The sequence below is a fragment of the Arachis hypogaea genome, chromosome 3 (genome assembly GCF_003086295.3).
Source record: "Arachis hypogaea cultivar Tifrunner chromosome 3, arahy.Tifrunner.gnm2.J5K5, whole genome shotgun sequence".
Taxonomy (NCBI): Eukaryota; Viridiplantae; Streptophyta; class Magnoliopsida; order Fabales; family Fabaceae; genus Arachis; species Arachis hypogaea.
The window spans coordinates 96,771,240-96,781,216 of NC_092038.1; the positions used below are offsets into that span (position 1 = coordinate 96,771,240).

Sequence of the window (9,977 nt, forward strand, 5' to 3'; positions counted from 1 at the left end):
AATTTACCAGGATCTTATTTCTTTTGAGGTAATGTCTGCCTAACCAAGTCATTCAGTTCATTGGTGAGCAGGGGTGGTTCATCCACCCAAGTCTCATTACCAAATAACTTGGCATTTAGCTTTATGATTGTTCCAAGGTATTTAGCAACTTGCTCTTCAGTAATATCTTCATCCTCTTCAGAGGAGGAATAGTCATTAGAGCTCATGAATGGCAGTAGTAGGTTCAATGGAATCTCTATGGTCTCTAGATGAGCCTCAGATTCTTTAGGTTCCTCACTGGGATTCACGTCCTCCTTCTCCTCTCTAGGTTCGGCCACACCAAGTAAGGTTATGACCTTGCACTCTCTTTTTGGATTCTCTTCTGTATTGCTTGGGAGAGTACTAGGAGGAGTTTCAGTGACTCTTTTACTCAGCTGGCCCACTTGTGCCTCCAAATTTCTAATGGAGGACCTTGTTTCATTCATGAAACTTAGAGTAGCCTTAGATAGATCAGAGACTATGTTTGCTAAGCTAGAAGGCTCTGCTCAGAATTCTCTGTCCGTTGCTGAGAGGATGATGGAAAAGGCTTTCTATTGCTAAACTTGTTTCTTCCACCATTATTAAAGCCTTGTTGAGGCTTTTGTTGATCCTTCCATGAGAAATTTGGATGATTTCTCCATGAGGGATTATAGGTGTTTCCATAGGCTTCACCCATGTAATTCACCTCTGCCATTGCAGGGTTCTCAGGATCATATGCTTCTTCTTCAGAAGATGCTTCCTTAGTACTATTGGATGCATTTTGCCATCCATTCAGACTATGAGAAATCATATTGACTTGCTGAGTCAACATTATGTTCTGAGCCAATATGGCATTTAGAGCATCAATTTCAAGAACTGCCTTCCTCTGAGGCGTCCCATTACTCACAGGATTCCTTTTAGAGGTATACATGAACTGGTTATTTACAACCATTTCAATGAGTTCCTGAGCTTCTGTAGACATTTTCTTCAGGTGATTAGATCCACCTGCATAATGGACCAATGACATCTTAGACAATTCAAACAAACCATCATAGAATATATCCAGGATGGTCCATTTTGAGAGCATATCAGAAGGATACTTTTTGGTCAGTTGCTTGTATTTTTTCCAAGCTTCATAGAGGGATTCCCCTTCTTTCTGCCTGAAGGTTTGAACATCCACTCTAAGCTTGCTCAGCTTTTGAGGAGGAAAGAACTTGGCTAAGAAAGCTGTGACCAGCTTATCCTAAGAGTTCAGGCTATCTATAGGTTGAGAGTCCAACCATGTTCTAGCTCTATCTCTTACAGCAAAAGGGAAAAGCATAAGCTTATAGACCTCGGGATCAACTCCATTGGTCTTAACAGAATCAAAGATCTGCAAGAATTCAGTTAAGAACTGAAAAGGATCTTCTGAAGGAAGTTCATGAAACTTACAATTCTGTTGCATCAGAGAAACTAATTGAGACTTTAGCTCAAAATTGTTTGCTCCAATGGCAGGGATTGAGATGCTTCTTCCATGGAAGTTGGAATTTAGTGCAGTGAAGTCAACAAGCATCTTCCTTACATTGTTGTTGGGTTTGGCCATGTCTCTTTCTTTTTTGAGATTCTCTGTAACCTTTTCTCTGGATTGTTGTGCTTTAGCTTCTCTTAGCTTCTTCTTCAGAGTCCTTTCAGGTTCAGGGTCAGCTTCAACAAGAATGTCCTTGTCCTTGCTCCTGCTCATATGAAAAAGAAGAGAACAGAAAAGAAGAGGAATCCTCTTTGTCACAGTATAGAGATTCCTTTATGTGAGTAGAAGAATAAGAATGAATGAAGAAGAAGAAAAAAAATTTGAACACAGAGGAGAAGAGAGGGTTCGAATTTTAAGATGAAGAGAAGTATTAGTAAATGAATAAACAAATAGAAAGAGATGAAAGAGAGAAGAAAATTTGAATTTTAATTAAGAAAAAAGAAAAATATTTTTGTTTTTATTTTAATTATTAGTTAAAATTTGAAAATTAAGAAAAGGAATAAAATAAAAATTAAAATTTGAAATAATTAGTTAATTAGAAAGATTTTTGAAAAATGGTGAAGAATTTTCGAAAATTAGAGAGAGAAAGTTAGTTAGGTGGTTTTGAAAAAGATAAGAATTTTAAGATCAAACAAAAAGTTAAGTAGTTAGTTGAAAAAGATTTGAAAATCAATTTTGAAAAGATAATAAGTTAGAAAAGATTTTGAAATTGATTTTGAGAAAGATATGATTTGAAAAAGATATGTTTGAAAAGATGTGATTGAAAAGATATGATTAAAAAGATAAGATTGAAATTTATTTTGAAAAAGATTTGAAAAAGAAATTTAGAAAGATTTGATTTTGAAAATTAAAGTTGATTACTTGACTAACAAGAAACTAAAAGATATGATTCTAGAATTTAAAGATTGAACCTTTGGTGGACGAAATTGTGATCATCAACAATGGCTCCAAAGACTTGGTGCTCTCAAACATAAATCACACTTTGTCACAACTCCGCACAACTAACCAGCAAGTGTACTGGGTCGTCCAAGTAATACCTTACGTGAGTAAGGGTCGATCCCATAGAGATTGTCGGTATGAAGCAAGCTATGGTCATCTTGTAAATCCCAGTCAGGCGGATTTAACTAATTTAAGAGATTATTGGATTTTTGAATAAAAATAATAAATAAATAGAAAATAGTTACTCATATAATTCAATGGTGGGTATTTCAGATAGGTGCATGAAGATGCTGTGTTCCTTCTGAATCTCTGCTTTCCTACTGCTTTTATCCACTCTTTGTCACTCCTTTCTATGGCAAGCTGTATATAGGGCATCACCATTGTCAATGGCTACATCTCATCCTCTCAGTGAAAATGGTCCAAATGCTTTGTCCCAGCACGGCTAATCATCTGTCGGTTCTCGATCATGTTGGAATAGAATCCCTTGATTCTTTTGTGTTTGTCATCACGCCCAGCAATCGCGAGTTTGAAGCTCGTCACAGTCACTCAATTCCGGAATCCTACTCGGAATACCACAGACAAGGTTAGACTTTCCGGATTCCCATGAATGCCGCCATCAATTCTAGCTTATACCACGAAGATTCGGATTAAGGAATCCAAGAGATATGCGCCCGGTCTAAGGTAGAACGGAAGTGGTTGTCAGTCACGCGTTCATAGGTGAGAATGATAATGAGTGTCACGAATCATCACATTCATCATGTTGAAGTGCAACGAATATCTTAGAATAAGAACAAGTCCAATTGAATAGAAAATAGTAGTAATTGCATTGAAACTTGAGGTACAGCAGAGCTCCACACCCTTAATCTATGGTGTGTAGAAACTCCACCGTTGAAAATACATAAGTGATGAAGGTTCAGGCATGGCCGAATGGCCAGTCCCCAAAACGTGATCAATAGTCTCCTAGGATGGATAATAAAATAAAACTGAGACCAAAGATGTAACGTGGTCAAAAGACAACTAGTACAACAGTAAAATGTCTTAATTATACTAAACTAGCTACTAGGGTTTACAGAAGTAAGTAATTGATGCATAAATGCACTTTCAGGGCCCACTTGGTGTGTGCTTGGGCTGAGCTTGATCTATCCACGAGATGAGGCTTCTCTTGGAGTTGAACTCCAAGTTGTAACATGTTTTGGGCGTTCAACTCTGGTTCGTGACGTGTTTCTGGCGTTTGACTCCAGAATGCAGCATGGAACTGGCGTTGAGCGCTAGTTTACGTCATCTAATTACGAATAAAGTATAAACTATTATATATTGTTGGAAAGCTCTGGATGTTTACTTTCCAACGCCGTTGAGAGCGCGCCATTTGGAGTTTTGTAGAGCCAGAAAATCTATTTTGAGTGCAGGGAGGTCAGATTCCAACAGCATCAGCAGTCCTTTGTCAGCCTCCTATCAGAGTTTTGCTCAGGTCCCTCAATTTCAGCCAGAAAATATCTGAAATCACAGAAAAGCACACAAACTCATAGTAAAGTCTAGAAATGTAAATTTAGCATAAAAACTAATAAAAACATCCCTAAAAGTAACTAGATCATACTAAAAACTACCTAAAAACAATGCCAAAAAGCGTATAAATTATCCGCTCATCACAACACCAAACTTAAATTGTTGCCTGTCCCCCATGCAACTGAAAATCAATTAGGATAAAAAGAAGAGAATATACTATAAATTCCAAAATATCAATGAATATTAATTCTAATTAGATGAGCGGGACTTGTAGCTTTTTGCTTCTGAACAGTTTTGGCATCTCACTTTTTCCTTTGAAGTTTAGAATGATTGGCTTTTCTAGGAACTTAGAATTTTGGATAGTGTTATTGATTCTCCTAGTTAAGTATGTTGATTCTTGAACACAGCTACTTTTATGTGTCTTGGCCGTGGCCCTAAGCACTTTGTTTTCCAGTATTACCACCGGATACATAAATGCCACAGACACATGACTGGGTGAACCTTTTTAGATTGTGACTCAGCTTTGCTAGAGTCCCCAGTTAGAGGTGTCCAGAGCTCTTAAGCACACCCTTTTTTGCTTTAGATCACGACTTTAACCACTCAGTCTCAAGCTTTTCACTTGGACCTGCATGCCACAAGCACATGGTTAGGGACAGCTTGATTTAGCCGCTTAGGCCTGGATTTATTTCCTTGGGCCCTCCTATCCATTAATGCTCAAAGCCTTGGATCCTTTTTACCCTTGCCTTTTGGTTTTAAGGGCTATTGGCTTTTTCTACTTGCTTGTTCTTTTTCTTTCTATTATTTTTTCGCCATTTTTTTTCACAACCTTTTGTTTTTCACTACTTTTTCTTGCTACAAGAATCAATTTTATGGTTTTTCAGATCATCAATAACATTTCTCTTTGTTCATCATTCTTTCAAGAGCCAACAATTTTAACCTTCATAAACAACAAGATCAAAAATATGCACTGTTCAAGCATTCATTCAGAAAACAAAAAGTATTGTCACCACATCAATATAACTAAACTAATTTCAAGGACAATTTTCGAAATTTATGTACTTCTTGTTCTTTTGAATTAAAAACATTTTTCATTTAAGAGAGGTAAAGGATTTATGGAATTTATTCGTAGCTTTAAGACATAGTTACTACATACTAATGATCATGAAGTAAAGACACAAAACATAGATAAAAACGAAAAAACAGAAAAAAAGAACAAGGAATGAATCCACCTTAGTGGCGTCTTCTTCTTGAAGGACCAATGATGTCCTTAAACTCTTCTATGTCCCTTCCTTGCCTTTGTTGCTCCTCCCTCATTGCTCTTTGATCTTCTCTAATTTCATGGAGAATGATGGAGTGCTCTTGATGTTCCACCCTTAATTGATCCACATTGTAACCCAAATCTTCTAAGGAAGTGTTGAGTTGTTCCCAATAGTTGTTGGGAGGAAAATGCGTCCCTTGAGGCATCTCCGGGATTTCTTGATGATGAGCTTTCTCATGCGTCTCTTGGGTTCCATGAGTGGGCTCTCTTGTTTGCTCCATCCTTTTCTTAGTGATGGGCTTGTCCTCCTCAATGAGGATGTCTCCTTCTATGATAACTCCAGCTGAGTAACATAGATGGCAAATAAGATGAGGAAAAGCTAGCCTTGCCAAAGTAGAGGGCTTATCGGCTATTTTGTAGAATTCATGGGAGATGACTTCATGAACTTCTACTTCCTCTCCATTCATGATGCTATGAATCATGATGGCCCGATCCATAGTAACTTCAGATCGGTTGCTAGTGGGGATGAGGGAGCATTGGATGAACTCCAACCATCCTCTTGCCACAGGCTTGAGGTCCAGTCTTCTTAGTTGAACCGGCTTGCCTTTAGAATCTCTTTTCCATTGAGCTCCTTCCACACATATGTCCATAAGGACTTGGTCTAAACTTTGATTAAAGTTAACCCTTCTAGTGTAGGGGCGTGAATCTCCTTGCATCATGGGCAAGTTGAACGCCAACCTCACATTTTCCAGACTAAAATCTAAGTATTTCCCCCGAACCATTGTAAGATAATTCTTTGAGTTTAGGTTCTTACTTTGATCATGGTTCCTAGTGATCCATGCATTGGCATAGAACTCTTGAACCATTAAGATTCTGACTTGTTGGATGGGGTTGGTTAGAACTTCGCAACCACTTCTTTGGATCTCATGTCGGATCTCTGGATACTCATTTTTCTTGAGCTTGAAAGGGACCTCGGGGATCACCTTCTTCTTGGCCACAACATCATAGAAGTGGTCTTGATGGGCTTTGGAGATGAATCTTTCCATCTCCCATAACTCGGAGGTGGAATCTTTTGTCTTCCCTTTCCCTTTTCTAGAGGTTTCTCCGGTCTTAGGTGTCATCAATGGTAATGGAAAAACAAAAAGCTATGCTTTTAACACACCAAACTTAAAATATTGCTCGCCCTCGAGCAAGAGAAAAAAGAAAGGAAGAAGAAGAAGAGAAAATATGGAGGATAGGGGGAGAGGTTTATTCGGCCAAGAAGGAGAAGAGATGGTTGTGTTGTGTGAAAATGAAGAAGAATGGAGGGGTTTATATAGTGAGGGGAGAGGGAGTAGGTTCGGCCATTTAGGGTGGGTTTGGGTGGGAAAGAAATTTGAATTTTGAAGGTAGGTGGGGTTTACGGGGAAGAGTGGATGGATGTGAGTGGTGAAGGGGTGATTGGGAAGAGAGATTGAGGTGATTGGTGAAGGGTTTTGGGGAAGAGTGTTTATTGAAAAGAGAGGATGAATGTTGAGAAGAGGGGAGAATATGCTAGGTGGGGATCCTGTGGGTTCCACAGATCTTGAGGTGTCAAGGATTTACATCCCTGCACCAATTAGGCATGTAAAATGGCTTTGCATGCAATTCTGGCGTTTAAACACCGAAGTGATGCATGTTCTGGGCGTTCAATGCCCATGTGCAGCATGTTTCTGGCGTTGAACGTCAGTTCCATGCTTGTTTCTGGTGTTCAGCGCCAGCTCTCCTCAGGGTGCATTCCTGGCGTTTGAACGCCAGGGTGTTGCTTATTTCTAGCGTTCAACCCCAGATCCATGCTCTGTTCTGGCGTTGAACGCCAGCCAGATGCTCTTTACTGGCGTTTAAACGCCAGTAAGTCCTTCCTCCAGGGTGTGATTTTTCTTCTGCTATTTTTGATTCTGCTTTTAATTTTAATATTTTTTTTGTGACTCCACATGATCATGTACCTAATAAAACATAAAAAAATAATAAAATAAAAATAAAATTAGATAAATAAAAATTGGGTTGTCTCCCAATAAGCGCTTCTTTAATGTCAATAGCTTGACAGTGGGCTCTCATGGAGCCACACAGGTGATCAGGTTAATGTTGTATAGTCCCAACACCAAACTTAGAGTTTGGTTGTGGGGATTCAATACCAAACTTAGAGTTTGGTTGTGGCCTCCCAACACCAAACTTAGAGTTTGATTGTGGGGGCTCTGTTTGACTCTGTACTGAGAGAAGCTCTACATGCTTACTCTCCCTTGTTACAGAAGGATAACCGTGTGCCTTAAACACAAGGTAGTCCCCATTCAATTGAAGGACTAATTCTCCTCTATTAACATCTATCATAGCTTTTGTTGTGGCTAGAAAAGGTCTTCCAAGGATGATGCATTCATCCTCCTCTTTCCTAGTGTCTAAGATTATGAAATCAGCAGGAATGTAAAGGCCTTTAACCTTTACCAACACGTCCTCTACTAATCCATAAGCTTGTCTTACTGACTTGTCTGCCAATTATAATGAGAATAAGGTAGGTTGTACCTCAATGATCCCCAGCTTCTCCATTACAGAGAGTGGCATAAGATTTATGCCTGGCCCTAGGTCACACAGAGCTTTTTCAAAGGTCATGGTGCTTATGGTACAGGGTATTAAGAACTTCCCAGGATCTTATTTCTTTTGAGGTAAAGTTTGCTGAACCCATGTATCTAGTTCACCAATGAGCAAGAAAGGTTCACCTTCCCAGGTCTCATTACCAAACAATTTGGCATTCAACTTCATGATAGCTCCTAGATATTGAGCAACTTGCTCTCCAGTTGCATCTTCATCCTCTTTAGAGGAAGAATAGTCTTCAGAGCTAATGAATGGCAGAAGAAGATTTAATGGAATCTCTATGGTCTCTATATGAGCCTCAGATTCCTTTGGATCCTCAATAGGGAACTCCTTTCTGCTTGAAAGACGTCCCATGAGATCTTCCTCATTGGGATTCGCGTCCTCTCCCTCCTCCTTGCATTCAGCCATATTGATTATATCAATGGCCTTGCACTCTCTTTTTGGATTCTCTTCAGTATTGCTTGGGAGAGTATAAGGAGGGGTTTCAGTGATTTTCTTACTCAGCTGGCCCACTTGTGCCTCTAGATTTCTGATGGAGGACCTTGTTTCATTCATGAAACTTAAAGTGGACTTAGACAGATCAGAGACTAAGTTTGCTAAGTTAGAGGTATTCTGTTCATAATTCTCTGTCTGTTGCTGAGAAGATGATGGATAAGGCTTGATATTGTTGAGCCTATTTCTTCCACCATTATTAAAGCCTTGTTGAGGCTTTTATTGATCCTTCCATGAGAAATTCGGATGATTTCTCCATGATGAATTATAGATGTTTCCATAAGGTTCACCCATGTAATTTACCTCTGCCATTGCAGGGTTTTCAGGATCATAAGCTTCTTCTTCAGAAGTTGCCTCTTTAGTACTGTTGGATGCATTTTGCCATCCATTCAGACTTTGGAAAATCATGTTGACTTGCTGAGTCAACATTTTATTCTGAGCCAAAATGGCATTCAGAGCATCAATTTCAAGAACTCCCTTCCTTTGATGCGTCCCATTATTCACAGAATTCCTCTCAGAAGTGTACATGAATTGGTTATTTGCAACCATGTCAATAAGTTCCTGAGCTTCTGCAGGTGTTTTCTTTAGGTGAATGGATCCACCTGCAGAATGGTCTAATGACATCTTGGAAAACTCAGATAGACCATAATAGAATATATCTAATATGGCCCACTCTGAAAACATGTCAGAAGGACACTTTTTGGTCATCTGCTTGTATCTTTCCCAAGCTTCATAGAGGGATTCACCATCTTTTTGCTTGAAGGTCTGAACATCCACTCTAAGCTTGCTCAGCTTTTGAGAACGAAAGAATTTATCCAAGAAGGCCGTGACCAGCTTATCCCAGGAGTCTAGGCTATCTTTAGGTTGTGAGTCCAACCATATTCTAACTCTGTCTCTTACAGCAAAAGGGAAAAGCATGAGCCTGTAGACTTCAGGATCTACTCCATTCATCTTAACAGTCTCACAAATCTGCAAGAACTCAGTTAAAAACTGGTTAGGATCTTCAGATGGAAGTCTATGAAACTTGCAGTTCTGTTGCATTAGAGCAACTAATTGAGGTTTTAGCTCAAAATTATTTGCTCCAATGGCAGGAATTGAGATGCTTCTTCCATCAAACTTGGACGTGGGTTTAGTAAAATCACCAAGCATCCTCCTTGTATTATTGTTGTTGGGTTCGGCTGCCATCTCCTTCTCTTGTTCGAAAATTTCAGAAAGGTTGCCTCTGGATTGTTGTAATTTAACTTCTCTTAGTTTTCTCTTCAGAGTCCTTTCTGGTTCAGGATCAGCTTCAACAAGAGTGCTTTTTTTCTTGTTTCTGCTCATATGAAAGAGAAGAGAACAAGAAAAGAAGAGGAATCCTCTATGTCACAGTAAAGAGGATCCTTATTATTAGTAGAAGAAGAAAGGAATAAAAGTGAAGAAGAATCCAAACACAAGGGTGAGGATAGAAGCAGTGTTTGGAGATGAAGAGAGGTGAAGAGAAGTGTTAGTAAATAAATAAATAAATAGAAGAAGATGAGAGAGAGAGAATTCGAAAATTAATTTTAAAAAAGAGTTAAATGATTTATGAAAAATAAAGATAAGAAATAAAATTAAAATTAAAAATTGAAACAATTAATTAATTTAAGAATAATTTTGAAAAAGGGAGAGATATTTTCGAAAAATAGAGAGGGTGAA

The 9,977-nt window shown here is 38.7% G+C and overlaps 1 non-coding gene across 1 annotated transcript; it reads left to right on the forward strand.

The window, feature by feature from the left end:
• The first annotated feature begins 8,982 nt into the window (after window positions 1–8,982).
• LOC112793377 (small nucleolar RNA R71) lies at window positions 8,983–9,086 on the forward strand. The gene has a single exon (XR_003198072.1). It is a non-coding gene; the product is annotated as a small nucleolar RNA R71 (small nucleolar RNA).
• The last annotated feature ends 891 nt before the right edge of the window (window positions 9,087–9,977 follow it).